Raw genomic sequence first — 15,878 nt, 5'->3', positions numbered from 1 at the left:
TAAGACACTTTGCTTCAATCTACAACAGTATACTCTGACACTCTACCCTGTGACACTCCACTCTCTCCCACTCCACTCTGTGACACTCCACACCACTTTACTCTATGACAGTTTATGCCCCTCTGCTCAATGAACCTGCACTCTAAGCCTCTCTACACCATTCTACTCTATTCCACTCTACAACACTTTACTTCACTATACTCTAAGCAACTTCACTCTCTGCCACGCCACTCTCCTCCACTCTATGACATTACATTCTACAACCCTGCCCATCACTCCACTCTACTAAACTCCACTCTGTCCCACTCCACTACATCCTACTCCACTCTAGGACACTCTACAACACTCTATGATACTCCTCTCCACAACACTCTACTCCACTCTACGCGCTTTTCTCAACTCTACAGTATGCCCCTTCACTCTACGCCCCTCCACTCTAAGCCATCCTGCGTCACTCTACTCTACGCCACTCTACTGTACACCACTCTATGCCACTCCTCTCTATTCTACTTTTCACCACTCTATTGAACTCTATGTCACTCCACTTTGGACACTTTTCTCCACCCTACAACACTTTATTCCATTCTCCTCCACTCTATGATACACCACGACACTCCACTCCACTCTATGCCACTCTACATCACTCCACTTTATGACACTCTAATCATGACACTCCACGCCCCATCACTCGTGTCCCGTCACTCTACAACTCTCCAGTCTGTCACTCCACAACACCGGAGGACACTCTTCTACACTCTAAGCAACTCGCCCTATGTATTCCATGCCACTTTGCTCTGTCACTCCACTCTACTCTATGACACACTACTGAAATCTACTCCACTACTCCACTCTACACCCCTCCACCCAACTCTAAGCCACCCTATTCTAGGACATTCAGTGCCACTCCTCTCTACAACACTCTGCTCTACTCTACTCCACTAGACCCTACTCCAATCTGCTCAACCACACTTCACTCTACTCCACGACCCTCCAGTCCAGTCCACATCACTCTACTCCATGACACAACACTCCACTCCATGACACTCCATAACACTCCACTCTATGCCACTCCAGAACTCTCCACTTCACCATATATTTCTTCATTTTACTACAGTCCACCCTACTCCACAACACTCCATGATGATCCACAACACTCCTCTCTACTTTCTGCCACTCCACAAACTCCCCTCTCCTACACTCCACTCTACACCATTCTACTACCCTCTACACAATGCAACTCCACTCTACTCAGTAGCTCTCCATGACACTCCACAACTCTCCACTATACCCCACGGATCTCCACTCTACTTCACCACACTACATTCTATGACACTCCACAGCCCTCCACTGTACTCTACACTGCTCCACCCCACTCTACACCACTCTACTCTACCACACTCTACTCAACTGTATGGCACTCCACTCTACGACACTCCACTCCACGCCACTCTCCTCTATGCCACTAACTTTTAGCCATGTTTAACAGCAGTCATGCTCGTGTACAAAATGGCTGAAACACTTTGGCAAAGTCTATAGCTCTTGCATAGGCAAGACCTATTGGCTTGCCAATGCTTGTTATGATTGTTCTTCACCCACCCACGAGAATGGCAACAAACTGTTTTAATTTGGGAAGCTTCAGGAACAGTTTAAGCAGTTCAAATATTTTAAATGTACTTATATATTTTAGTGATATTTAATTATATACATTCATAGAAGTTCACTATTATTAAAGGCACATGTCTTTTCTGTTAAAAATATATTTTTCCCATGCTGTAGGCATAATATTGGTTTAGTTAGCTGCATGAGAGAATGTAGCCCTTACGGCAAAACAATGTTGGCCTCAATTATCTAATAAAACATATTCCATGCTGCATTTTAATATTTAAACAAAGGCAAAGCAATATAAAGGCAATGCATTTCTGGCACAAGCATTAAACTAACAATTTCCATTGATGCCTCTAGGTTACCTGTCAAAAATGATCAAAATAGTTTATATTTTTGCGCATTGAATTGCACCATCAATCTTTAAATTTTAAATGCATATATGGATCAAATGGCAATAGCAAAGTATCCAGGGATTCAAAAGTGACCCAAATTTCTTTTAACAATGTTATTTAACCACTAACAATATTTTGACCAAAAAAGTCTTAATTCAATAGCTTCTTACCAATCTGTCAATAAAGTTTTATATTAATACATAGAGAAAAGGATCATTTAAATTGAAAATATTTGGAAAAACAAAGGAATATGCAGCTTTTGCACAGACACACAACCACACACAACCACAACCACACACACAACCACACACACAAGCACACACACAACCACCCACACACACACACACAACCACACACACAACCACAACCACACACACAACCACCCACACAACCACACACACACACAACCACCCACACATCCACAACCACACACATCCACAATCACACACACACAACCACAAGCATAAGCACACACACAACCACACACATCACCACAACCACACCCACAACCACACCCACACCCACACCCACACCACCACTCACAGACAACCACACACATTCACAACCACACACATCCACAACCACACACATCCAAAACCATACACACACAACCACACACACACAACCACACAACCACACACACACACAACCACAAGCATAAGCACACACACACAAACACAAAACCACAAGCATAAGCACACACAACCACACACACACAACCACACACAACCACACACACAAGCACACACACAACCACGCACACACAACCACACACAACTCACCCAACCACACACACACCCAACCACACACACAACCACACCATCAGTGCACACTTTCCACAGACACCATCAGTCTTCAGGACACACTTTCACCGGGAACAAACACCACTAGCCATCAGTGCACGCTTTCACTGGGCACAAACACCACCAGCGGTCAGTACACGCTCTTACTGGGCACAAACACCACCAGCCATCAGTGCACGCTTTCACCAGGCACACACACACCACCAGCCGTCAGTGCACGCTTTCACCAGGCACAAACCACCAACCATCAGTGCACGCTTTCACCAGGCACACACACCACCAGCCATCAGTGCACAATTTGTACAGGCACACACACCAGCAGCCATCAGTGCACAATTTCTACAGGCACACACACCAGCAGCCATCAGGGCACACATCAATTGTTAACGCATCCACAATTAGCCCTCGTAGCAATTGGAGTGTGGCGCACTTAACTTTTAGGAAATATGCAAGCAAAGCCTACATGCAGGATGCACTGTTCCTAGGAGAATACAAATTCTCACAATTTAAAATGATTAACAGACTCTATTAAATCAGTAGTCTTTAAACTTATATTGCCAACATTAGTTTATTATGCAATGTGGCTTATCCAAAACAATACTATGTTCTTAAATCGTCTTTTTGGTCATACACCAAGAACATTTCATATGTCTATATTATTGCTGACATTGAATGTAATCAAATGTATGCATATATACATCACACTCATTGATGAGTCGTTATTCACTTAACACAATGACATTTTGCATGGTAAAATGATGTCGCCCGATGCATTTCGGGAAGCCCTGTTCCCTTCTTCAGGGGCGAAAACCTGGAAAAATATATAATACACAAAAGGATATATAAATCAACGTTGTAATCCAACGGTTAATAAGAAAGTATGTAGCACAAGGAGGAACATACATATCACTGGCATAGTTCTCAGATAGTAAACTGTGCAATGTATAAACTTCAAATAACATATACATCACGGCATAATTACTATACATGGCACATAAGTGTATTTCAAAAGCAACCCTCATAGCGATGATATACCTTCATACATGGGAGCACAAGTTAATAAATGGGATATTCAAAATTGTACATAGTCCTAAACCTGAGACTTACTCTAAAGTGTGAACAATGTATGCAAAATAACACCTGTTGTATTAAAGAGTGTATGGGATCGTAATCAACACAAGAGGAATGACTGAATCATCATACGTTATCAAAAAAAGTGAAACATACTCTCCTATAAATACCGTAAAAGACACTAATTGTTGAAGAACTAAAAAAAATATTCTAGAATTTCAAATGTAAAAATGAAAAAATGCACCAACTTTAAAACATGTTTCCATAGAGGGGTAAGCTTACATATATGTGGAGATGCTCAGATGCTGGTAAGGGAAAGACAAGTCATAAGAAGTGAAGATGTGAAATAAACAGTCTACGTACCATTTTCTGTGTCGTAGAGAATAAGGTGATATAGAAGTCTTCACTGAAATGTGTGCAGTGTAAAACGCAACTAAAGAGAAGATAATAATAGCAGGGGATTAATAGAGAAAATCTACTACATTATGCTTCAATAAGTGTGGCCGCTCCGTAGAACTGCATGACTGATAGGGCATAAATGTTAATAGCGTATATGACTGAGGAGCGCAATTGAACTAATGAAATGTGTTGAAGGAACGAAATAATCGAAGGGATTACACGTCTCAAAACGCTACGTGATGATTATCCTAATTGGCCGTATATCCGTGTTAGTACACTAAGGCATGAAAGTAAACAGAATGTCTAAACCCCAACATTTACACGACCGGTAGAGTTTTTATTGTTCTTGCATGAAACGAACACATTAGCTGTGATGAATGAACTTGTACCCAACTCGACTAATAAAAATGAATGTTTCTACCTGACGCAACTGGTTTCTTAATATGGCGAAGTGGAGGTTACTCGAATGAAAACGGTAACGCTCTGATGTGGACATCAAGTGATCAGAAACTCTAAGCACTGTCTAAAAAATAAAAACCAAGAATAAGCGGCATGAAAGTATACATTGTTGCCTCAAATATCACAGACTGCAACTGTAGCTTACCAGTGGACTTTAAACGACGTGGCGTGTCAGAATCAAGGTATTATCCTCAACGGAATGCTCGAGGAGGGTTACAATACGAGCCTAAAGTAGTCCCGTGTGTGGAACACGTGAGCCTGCTGTTCGGGGTATATGGGAATTGTAGTGAACTCAATCTTATTAAAAGATAAAAGGTACATAAGAAGCGGCAGAATAATAGTGCAGGAAAAGAACCCTGTTGATGGAAAACGCCTATCTGGTGTGGCCCACTAGGTAATGAAAGGAGGTGCAAAACACAAGCTGAGAGGTGTAAACAGCATGTGGGTAGGAAACGGAAAAGAATTTAAGCAGAAATATGTGCTAGGCATAGGTATAATCAACAAGGTAAAAATATAGTGACAATTGCTGTCATGGGTATCAGAGGCTTAGGTACTACTCAACGTCAAACAAAATATATGTTACTCTCACCATGAAAAAACCTATATGAATGAAAACGGAAAATAGCTATTAGTGAAGCGGCAAGAGAGTAAAACAAAATGATTTCTAAGATATACATCCTAAAACTTGCTATGTTAGGTAGCCCTCTACATCAAGTAGTTACATTCTATTCAGGTAGCATAAGAAACTCCTATATAATCAACAAAGATATTGACTAATGTGTCATAGCTAGATGTGACATATGTCCAATCACAGTGTAACAAACATCAAAATTGCAGTGTCTAGAAGTAGACTAACATTATATCTGTTAGATATGAGGTCATTTGTCATACATAAATATATGAGATGAAATAATGAATCAATAGATAAAACACCAACAAAGTCGAAAAAAAGGCAAACACACACAACCACACAAACAAGCACAGACACACAACCACACACAACCACAACCACACACACAACCACACACACAAGCACACACACAACCACATGCACAAAGACAACCACCCACACACACACACACACACACAACCACACACACAACCACAACCACACACACAACCACCCACACAACCACACACACACAACCACCCACACATCCACAACCACACACATCCACAACCACACACACCCAACCACACACACAACCACAAGCATAAGCACACACACAACCACACACATAACCACAACCACACCCACAACCACACCCACAGCCACATCCACACCCACAACCACACCCACAACCACACCACCACTCACACACAACCACACACATTCACAACCACACACATCCACAACCACACACATCCAAAACCATACACACACAACCACACACACACAACCACACACACACAACCACACACACACACAACCACAAGCATAAGCACACACACACAAACACACACAAAACCACAAGCATAAGCACCCACAACCACACACACACAACCACACACAACCACACACACAAGCACACACACAACCACACACACACACAACCACACACAACTCACCCAACCACACACACCACACACACACCCAACCACACACTCACAACCACACACACACACGACCACAAACACAACCACACCATCAGTGCACACTTTCCACAGACACCATCCGTCTTCAGGACACACTTTCACCGAGAACAAACACCACTAGCCATCAGTGCGCGCTTTCACTGGGCACAAACACCACCAGCGGTCAGTACACGCTCTTACTGGGCACAAACACCACCAGCCATCAGTGCACGCTTTCACCAGGCACACACACACCACCAGCCGTCAGTGCACGCTTTCACCAGGCACAAACCACCAACCATCAGTGCACGCTTTCACCAGGCACACACACCACCAGCCATCAGTGCACAATTTGTACAGGCACACACACCACCAGCCATCAGTGCACAATTTCTACAGGCACACACACCAGCAGCCATCAGGGCACACATCAATTGTTAACGCATCCACAATTAGCCCTCGTAGCAATTGGAGTGTGGCGCACTTAACTTTTAAACATATTCATCTAAAGCGCAGCATGCCACCATTGCTACAAAAATAAATACACATTTTTTTGGCCTACAATTTAAAAACTTTTGTTGTAATTGGTGTTGCAATATTTAGCAATGCCAATAGCTCTAACTTAATTAATGCAAGACCTATTGCATTGCAAATGCTTGTTTCAAAACGTTGTTGGGGGAAGATGGGACGTCTCCGCAAATGTTGTCCATGACAGCGTTAAGCCATGCTCGCTATTCTCATTGACTCTGTGAAATTTGTGACTGGTATGAGAATATTTCCAAGACTTCTTATGAAAGGCAGTCCACCCCTGAACTCCAGCAATTGCTTAATTTGTAAAAAAAAAAACTAAACTGTAGGGGCCCAAACATTTTCTTAGGAGCCCATTGCTGATGCTGCTAACCGCCAGGGTTCCTGAACACCAGGTCTGTCTAGACTTTATCCCTCCTCACTGCTATCTCTTCCACCACACTACACATTATGTCCTTTTGTCTTATTCTTGCAGGGTGTTTTTCATTCCTGATCTGCCCATTTGTCATTGCTTTCGTTCTCTTCTTCCTTGTTTCTCCCTTTCCTGCCTTTCTCTTTCTTGCTCTCGGACTCCATCATTCTGATAAAGAAAAATTAGTCTTTAGCACCAAAAAAATGAGTGTGTGCCTACCGCCTGCAACCACCGGCATGAATTAAGCACCGAGGGCCTGACTTATAAAGGTGGAGGTACACTTGTGTGTACGTTTACTATTTTTTGGGTGTTCTTAAAGTATGAGTTTAATTTATAATTAGTAGGAATTTTACAACTGTGGAGACTCTGCTCTTGTGGCGGAGACTTCCCAATCTGTTTATGTGCAAAGTTCTCTGCCCAGACTGCGGAATCTCCGCAGCCTTATAATTAGTATTCGTAAAAGTATACTTGCAGTTTGTGAATAACAACAAATAGTACATTTACACACCAGTGTAAGTCTCCCTTTGTGAATCAGGCCCTGAGTTTGTTAATCAGGCTGCTTTAGTTTTTACTGCAAGAGGAAAACCCTTAAATTGGGCTTTCCCTTATAGTTTGGACACATAGTATGTAGTGAAAGGGTGTGCTCACACCAACCTTGCCCATCTGAAAAATCTTCATTTAAGGTAAGGATGCACTGTGACTTCTTTCTGAGACCAATGATAGGTTTTAACTTCAGGCTATACCTCAGAAGCTGCAGTTCGAGATCAAATGTACATTTTTGACATGTCTATCATAAAAGAATTCATGACTGCAAATCTACCTGCAGGGAAATTCCTAGCTGTGGAATATTTGCTCCTTCGTCAGCTTCTAGCCTGAGGATCTGTGTAGCAGAAGACGATCAAATCGAAAAACTAAAATTGTGTCTACTCAATAAATGGTAATTGAAATTTCTGTTTTTTTAAATGAAGTTAAGGGTGAATAGTTTTGAGAGGCGTCAGTCATTCAAACACATTTAGCAAAGTGCGCGCTGTTTTTGCAAAACAAAAGGAAAGGTACTGGGTGGAAATGGATAGGTATGATCCGGAGCTCAGGCTGTGAGTAGCTGTGAACGCAAATCATAATGCACTTTCACCATCCAGTAGGGTTTGCGTTCCTAAAGCAAACTTTCAAAATGTTTTCTTGTGAATTTGTTTCAAATAAATGACGGGAGAAAACCCTAATAAACCATTTAACGTGTAAATACTGCATTTTTGTTCTTTAATATGAGAAATTCAATAGAATATAGGCGAGGAGTCCAAGCAATCAGTGAGGAAAGCACGAAACGAAATATTTAGATGCACATGGTTGGAAAATGCCCATTTCAATTTGCAATTGACATTGGTTCGAATTATTTGGTTTGAAACTGCCTTTCCTTCTATTTTTGTCTTTCACTTTCCTCACCCTGAAAAGTATCCTTACCTTTATCCTAATCCTATCGCTAAACCTGTCTCTAGCTAAATCACACACTGTAACTATACCCTTAAACCTAACCCTACGACCTGGACTAATTGTCACCCTAATCCTACCACTAACTCATCCTCACCTAAGCCCTTACCTTTAATGCTAACTCTAACCATATCTGCTTCCAACCCTACCCATTATTGCTAACTCTAACCGTATCTGCTTTAAACTTTAAGCAGTAATGCAAAATCTTCTTCCAGCCCAAACTATAGACAGTAACTCTAACCATGTCTACATCAAATCCTAACCATTAATGCCAACTGTAACCATATCTGCTTCCAACCCTAACAATTTACACTAACTCTAACCCCATCTGCTTCAAACCCTAACCATTAACTCTAACCCGAACCATACCTGCTTCAAACCCCATCCATTAACACCTTTTTTTGGCAACCTCTGCTTCAAACCCTAGCCATTCAAACTCAATATCTGCTTTCCTAGCATCAAACTTATCTTCCAACTCACTCTCTTTTCTCACTAAATGCTTTTTATACAATTTGTTTTGAACCATATGTAATGAAAAAAACCGATTTGTACTTAGTGTCCACCCTCCATCCTGTGCCTTTGCCAATTTAGGGGCCATCCAAAATATATCTCACTGGTCCAATTACCTAACTCTTAGCATATAAAGAGTCTTTGAGAAACTGGATAATTATTTGGTGTGGGTAACTCTCTATGACAAGGAATAAAAACAACTCTTGTCTGGGCGAGCTCTCAAAGTGAATAAATTAACTTGAGTTCAACTCCCTGGTAGCTATGGCACAGAGCAGACAGGCTTAACTCAGGACAATGTGCAAAGTATTCATGTAGTACCAAAACTAGTAAAGTAAAATGCAAAGCAATACAAATTCAAAATCGAGTACACTATATTAAAGAAAATGACACCAAAAATTACAAACATCAAATACGCGGAACCGAATACATGAATTTTTAAAGTTTTAAGTAGAAATAGCACCAAAAAGCACAAAGCACCAATGATGGTCAATAGTCGGTGTAGACCGAGACCCAAGCGCAATTTGAGGCTGACCGTGGTGCATCTTGGTCAAACATGTTACTTTCTGGCTTAGTCCTTTAAGTCTTAATTCATTAAGAAGTACATTTCTAAAGCCCCAAGGGCTTCAGTGGAGCCACTTAGAGACTTACAGTGTGTCAAAGAGAGGCTAACAGCAGGGTCCCGTCTAGGTCCAGCTTCCACTGTTGAGCTGGATACTTGTAGGAAAAGGCCTCTTATAGCTTGTTATATCCCTGTCTCTTGAACAGGACAGACTTTTAACCCTTAAAGCCCACCTCTTTGGTCTGGTTGGAAAAGTGAGCAGGTCCAGTCCTTCAGGGTTCTTCTCAGTTCCCAGATAGGGCCAGAGCTCTTCTGCTCTTCCACAGATCCAAAAAGTGTGCTAAAGTGGGTATCTCGAGGTGCCACATTTAAGCCTTGAATTAACTCATGGGAGAGAATAGTTCCTGGGAGCACCCTAACCAATAAGGGAAAAGTTCCCAATGCCAACTCTACCCACTTTGGGCATTTTCAACATGGTGATAGCCTTCAGCCACACTAAACTTGGGTTCTGAGGGCTGGGCGTATGGGTGTGGGGAAGTGTATTATTGTAATCCTAGTATCCTCCTGCATTTAGCACTAAAATCCACTTTGTGTCAGACACTGCACCCACAATAAATCCAGAGACAGACGTCTGGTAGGACAGTAGCAGAGTCATTCAGCAACCAGGGAGTGGATCCACAAAAATTATTTTGACATCCTGGTCTATCCCCTTTCAGGTGGGCCCCAATTGTTACATGTGAACTCAGTTGGTCTGTCAACTTCTGGAGGAACCCAATGGTGTGGGCTAATGGCCCCTGTCATTATAGCTAGGACTTCGCGCACTGGCGTACCTAGGAGCAGCAGGTGATGCTCCATTTGGTAGCTGACCTACCCCACGTCCGCACAATTAGGTTCATCCAGAAAGTACACTGTATGTCCATATAAATTATATGACACTCCAAATCTAGTATCTTAGAGTATGGTATCACACAGATATGCACTTTCACTGTCCCTACACGTGTAGACAAGGATCTCCTGGTCCTGATGAAATGCCAAGATCCCTCGGACTATGAAAGGCTTGAAACATGTTGACTCCTCTCACTTCACATACATTATTTTGAGCTTGAGAGGTCCAAAATAACCTGCTCTAGCTTTGACTCTTTAGAACGTTTTTTAACCATAGCATAGGAACCCAGCTAATAAAGAACCTTGTGGGATTCCTGTAGCAATTTTTATCTCGCACACACCTTTTTCCTCCACATCTACTCATACTTCTTCCAACCACATGCCCCTCCACCCCTTCCATCTCACAGCGGCGAAAAAGAAAAGACCTCTGGCAAACAGCCCCCTGCTGGGCCCGTTGGAAATTGCAGCGCCGGCCCACTAGGAGCTGCCCGATGATGAAGTATGACACCCCTTGGGGTGTGTGAGGGTCCTTGCTCCTAAAGGAGAAATCCCCCCATTTTTTCTTCGATTCCTGACACCTAGATTCCCCTCCTCCCCTATTAGGAACTGCATACCATTGTTTATTGAGCAGACCAAATACCTACATAAACCTGAGATGCCTTTCCCCTCTATACCCATCATCATAAGTTTGGCTTTTAGAGGGCTATACTCTGGCAGTGCCTTTGCCTGTTGCTTATATTTGTCCAGCGCATGCCGGAGCTGTAAGTAAAGAAAGAATTGTGATGTATGCAGGTTGGCCATTAGTTGTTCGTATGTCATCATGCGATGAGACCACCAGACATCCCCCAAATTAGAGAATCTTAGCATATCCCATTTTCAGAAGCTGCAGTGTCCTGCTGATTTTGACAGCCAAGTGCCCGCCCACAGTGGTGTCTCCCTGGTGAACTCCTTGTGCCACCTGATATGATGCAGTGCTGCTCTCCAACTATGGATGAGGATAGCCGTGAGCTCCAGAAGATCAGGAGGAGAGCCTCCCCATACAGCCAGGACCAAAGGGAATTCTGGGTCAGGGCTATACATTCTCAGGGCCGGCTTTGGCGCTGGTGGTGTGACAATATTTATTGGTGCCCCGAATGACCTCCTTCTCAGCTGATTCCCTCACCGCTAACCTTTATCAGTGCCCCTTAAGTCTCCATAACAATTCTCTCTGACATAAACTATTAATCAATCAATCAATATGAACTTTATTTAGTTTTTTATAAAAACCCATAAAAGTAAAACAGATCACAATATTCACATCAGCTAAATAAGAACACATGAAACTGGTAAAATTATGCTAAAATCCCATAAGAAAGCCACCAGCATAAGGTTAAATTGAATAGATCCTAAGAAGAAATTTTACATAAACTGGCTGTAAATCAGTGCTCCAGTAGCTGGTATTTTTCATCAAAACGTCTTCTAAGCCTAACCGCAACTTTAAAAAAGCTAAGAACGTTAAGAACAATATCCCCTAGGAGCATTTGTAGGTAGACAAAAGCTGGGTGGAAAAATTGGGTAAAATTGGCCCTTTTTAAAATGAGATGAATATAAATCTTCCTCGGCACTGCATAACAACTGCAAAACATAATGAAATCTAGCATGTCCTGTGGAGACTTACCGTAGCAGCCACAGGGCGAGAAAGTATTGCCTCTATTCATCCCACTAGGGTGGGTTAAAAGGAAGGCAAAAAGGTCCAGCCGGAACCTGGCTAATAAAAAACAATTGCATCTACTTTTTACCCTTAAAAGATAGGGCTCCGTGGTAGACATGGTTTTCAGCATGGCATAACAGCAAACACTGGGCTTCGAAAAAAGGCGCCCCCACCCCTCTTCTGCAATCGCCTTCTAAGAAAATTATCTTTCACACAGATCAGATCCTTTTTACAGATCTTATCAGGTTCACTCAATAAATCGCCCCTGCCTAGATTAAAAAACAATCCCTGATATATTTGAACCAGGGGATAAGATAAAAATAGTCAAGGGCCAAACAGTCTCTTAGGATTTTGTAGCTCAAATGATTCTCGGGGCTAGACCAGATTTCCGCCAGAGAAAAAGGGGGTGAAAGGGGGTTATATCAGATAAATAGGGCACCCTCAATTCTTCATGCACAATAAATGATGGGGTACCTTGTGGAACGCTCAAAAACCGTCTCAAAAACACATTTTCAAAAGTTTGAAGCTCATCATGACATGTATCTCACTCCCATATATTACTTTGGAGATACATTTTGCCCTAAAGAACTGACAAGTGACTTTTAAGTATTTTGAATAGCTTACCCTACCACAGTATCCTTATGAAGATCCCTTAACCGCATCGCTGCTGCGGTGATTTTTCCCCTACGCTGCTTTTTTTCAAAAGCCGCGTTAGATGACGAGTTCAGCACGTCATCCGGACACGCCCCCCGTGGCTGATGACGAGCTGAGCTAGTCATCAGCATTGAAGGGGTTAAAAAAGGACCATGTCTCTGTCTACTCCATGGACAGCATAATCTGCCAAAGTTTGGATCTGTTCACACAATCAAAGGCAGAAAACAAATCCACCAATGCCAGCTGGATAGAACCGGAATGGGCAAAGGAGTATTTGCGTAATACCAGATAGAGATTCCAACATTGATCAATCGTAGAGCGCCCGGGGCAGAATCCATACTGCACGTCAGATAAAACATTAATATCAGCCACCCACGTGGAAAGTCTGCCCAAAAGGACACGCCCTATCATCTTTACAGCAGAATCAAGCAAAGACATTGGCATGTAGCAGTGTGTGCAATCTCTTTCACCCTTCTTGAAGACTGGCACAATAATCGATTTTGCCCATGATCTCAGGGGACCTGCGGTAACTGCCGCAATAATGATGGACATGGGGACGGGTAACCAGAGCTCTACATCAGAGGCGTAGAGGTTGGGTCGAGTCCCATCGGGCCCGGGCCTTGCTTTTAGACAGCTCCAATATTCACTTCCTTACCTCGTCAGCGGAGAAGAAGGATAACACAGCCGTCCCTCCGATGTTTTTAAGGGTTCTCAGCGCTCAAGAGAAACCTGAGTCAAACCACCTCAGTGCCACATCATGCTGCCGCAGGACTGGTGCCTTCAATAAATCCGAGATAGTGTTCACAATGACAGAAAGGCATCTAAAATAATGAATGGGTCGTTCTGTTGGCCTGAGCAGATGTCAAACTCCTTCTGACACCCTCAATACAAGTCATAAAAAGAGTGTGAGATTACATGTGACCACTTAAGTTTCCTACCCCTATCATTTGTCTTGATGGTCCACTACCACCCTCCCTCCGGGTTTGCACACGCGTGGACTAACTAGACCTAAAACACACTGGATTGCTAAAAATGCTCGAAGGGATTTCAAACTCCAATAACAATTGAAAAAAGGGGTTAGAGACAAAAATGAAATCTATGAAAGACTCACAGCCCCTCCTCATAAAAGTAGGGTTAATGTTTCTCCTGATCAAAGACAGCTTACCCATTGCTGAGACTAAATCAAATTCATTCAGTATAGAATTAAGATTAGCTCCCTGTTGGGTATGTTCCATATGCGAACCGACATCGAAAGCCTGTACACCATCATTCCTCGGATCCCCGCATAAATGAACGTTAAAATCATCTGCAAACATTATATTAACATATTGTAAATTATGTGCTCTTCAGTTCCTTAAATAAGAACCCAACAGTTGTATATTACAAACCCCCAGTGATGGCAAAATTGCACTGAGGAAATTCAGCAATGGCACCTTTCTGGGAACATTACAGAGCTTGCAGGGTAGGGGCTTCTGTAGGCAGAGCATCAAGGCTACATCGAACAGCTAGTGAAACAAAAATAATCAACACCCCCTTCTGCCCCTTTGATGAAAAAAAGTACTGTATCCCCCTAAAAAGAAAACATTTCACGATTGTCCAAGTTTCTTGGAGGCAGATCGCTTCGAAGCCTTTGATAAAGGCTAGCCAGATCGGATCACTGAACTTGTCCGCAAGGCCCACGATATTCCAGCTGATACATTTGCATTCCTTTGAATAAAAGGGGATGGAGTCAGTTAAACTCTGTACAGGAGGAACCTTCTGATCAACTGAATCAGCACCTTACAGTCAATCACAACCGTCCAAGTATGATAGCGGGGCAAAGCTGTTTCTAAGAGCTATATCGGAGGCAACCCATTGCCCATTGCCTGACTTCCTGAGTAAATACCCGTGATCCCAGATTTTGCAATTGGCCAGATTGTGTTGGATGTACCAAAGGTCTGCAAAAATATTCCATAGGAAGAGCTACAATGGAGGAGACAAGACCACTAGGGTTAGGACAATTTGTTGCTACTAAAATTCTCTCTGCCACATTAGGTCTATTAAAATTGATGATAATGCAATCTCCCATGTAGTTTTTCTTAGCTCTTCCAACCCAGTTCCTCCTTCAAACCATAATAATGTGTCATTCCACCCGGGTCCCCAGAGTGATATTTAAGTTCAGCCAATGCAAGACCTTGTTCTTAAGTTGATTTAGTTCTCAGTTATACCTGGTGAAAGAGGAGATACATTCCCCAACACCACAACATAGGGAGTTAATTCCGGTGGCACATGGATGACTATGGGCCGAGGGCTAGGGGTGCTGTGTCCGCCAATACATGACCTGTTATCCTCTCCATACAACACTGGCTTAGGGATGCCAGTTCCTTTTCCTAAATGCTCTCCTCCTCTAGTTAGTTCGCCCCCTCTAGACGTTGGAAAGGTACTTTTGGGATGCCTCTGCGAGTCCATGGTGGTGCTGACTACGGCACTAAAAGTTGGAGATCCCAGCTGTGCATCGCTCTTACCGCACATTGTGAGTGTGAATGCCTCTCGGTGATTGGTAAATCTAAAAGCAGGATTAAGAGCGGATGCTTTCACCAAATGTGCTGAGTGGGACTGATTCAGGATGGTAATCACCTTTTCAATGACTGCTAGAGATTGGCTGAAGGGTTTCAATTTAGCTTCCAAAACAGCTATTAAGGAATCACGAAATGAGCCCAACAGGATCACCAAAGTAGTTGTATCCCAAGCAGAAGAGTCAGCATAACTAGGTGGTGAGTCCACAGTAACCCTTGCACGCTTAGGTCTACTTTAGGACTACTGGCGATTAAAGGCAACTTTCTTTTACCTCCCACTCCCACTCTTGGAGCCA

General features: G+C 42.7%; 1 long non-coding RNA gene across 1 annotated transcript; it reads right to left on the bottom strand.

The window, feature by feature from the left end:
- Window positions 1–3,351: 3,351 nt before the first annotated feature.
- Window positions 3,352–4,934, bottom strand: LOC147698601 (uncharacterized). Its single transcript, XR_015299214.1, has 4 exons — window positions 4,875–4,934; window positions 4,692–4,793; window positions 4,235–4,304; window positions 3,352–3,611 (listed from the first exon to the last, which is right to left on the bottom strand). It is a non-coding gene; the product is annotated as an uncharacterized LOC147698601 (long non-coding RNA).
- Window positions 4,935–15,878: the final 10,944 nt, after the last annotated feature.

The sequence above is a fragment of the Lissotriton vulgaris genome, chromosome 8 (assembly GCF_964263255.1).
Source record: "Lissotriton vulgaris chromosome 8, aLisVul1.2, whole genome shotgun sequence".
NCBI classification, from domain to species: Eukaryota; Metazoa; Chordata; class Amphibia; order Caudata; family Salamandridae; genus Lissotriton; species Lissotriton vulgaris.
This window is presented reverse-complemented; position numbering and strand designations above follow the sequence as displayed.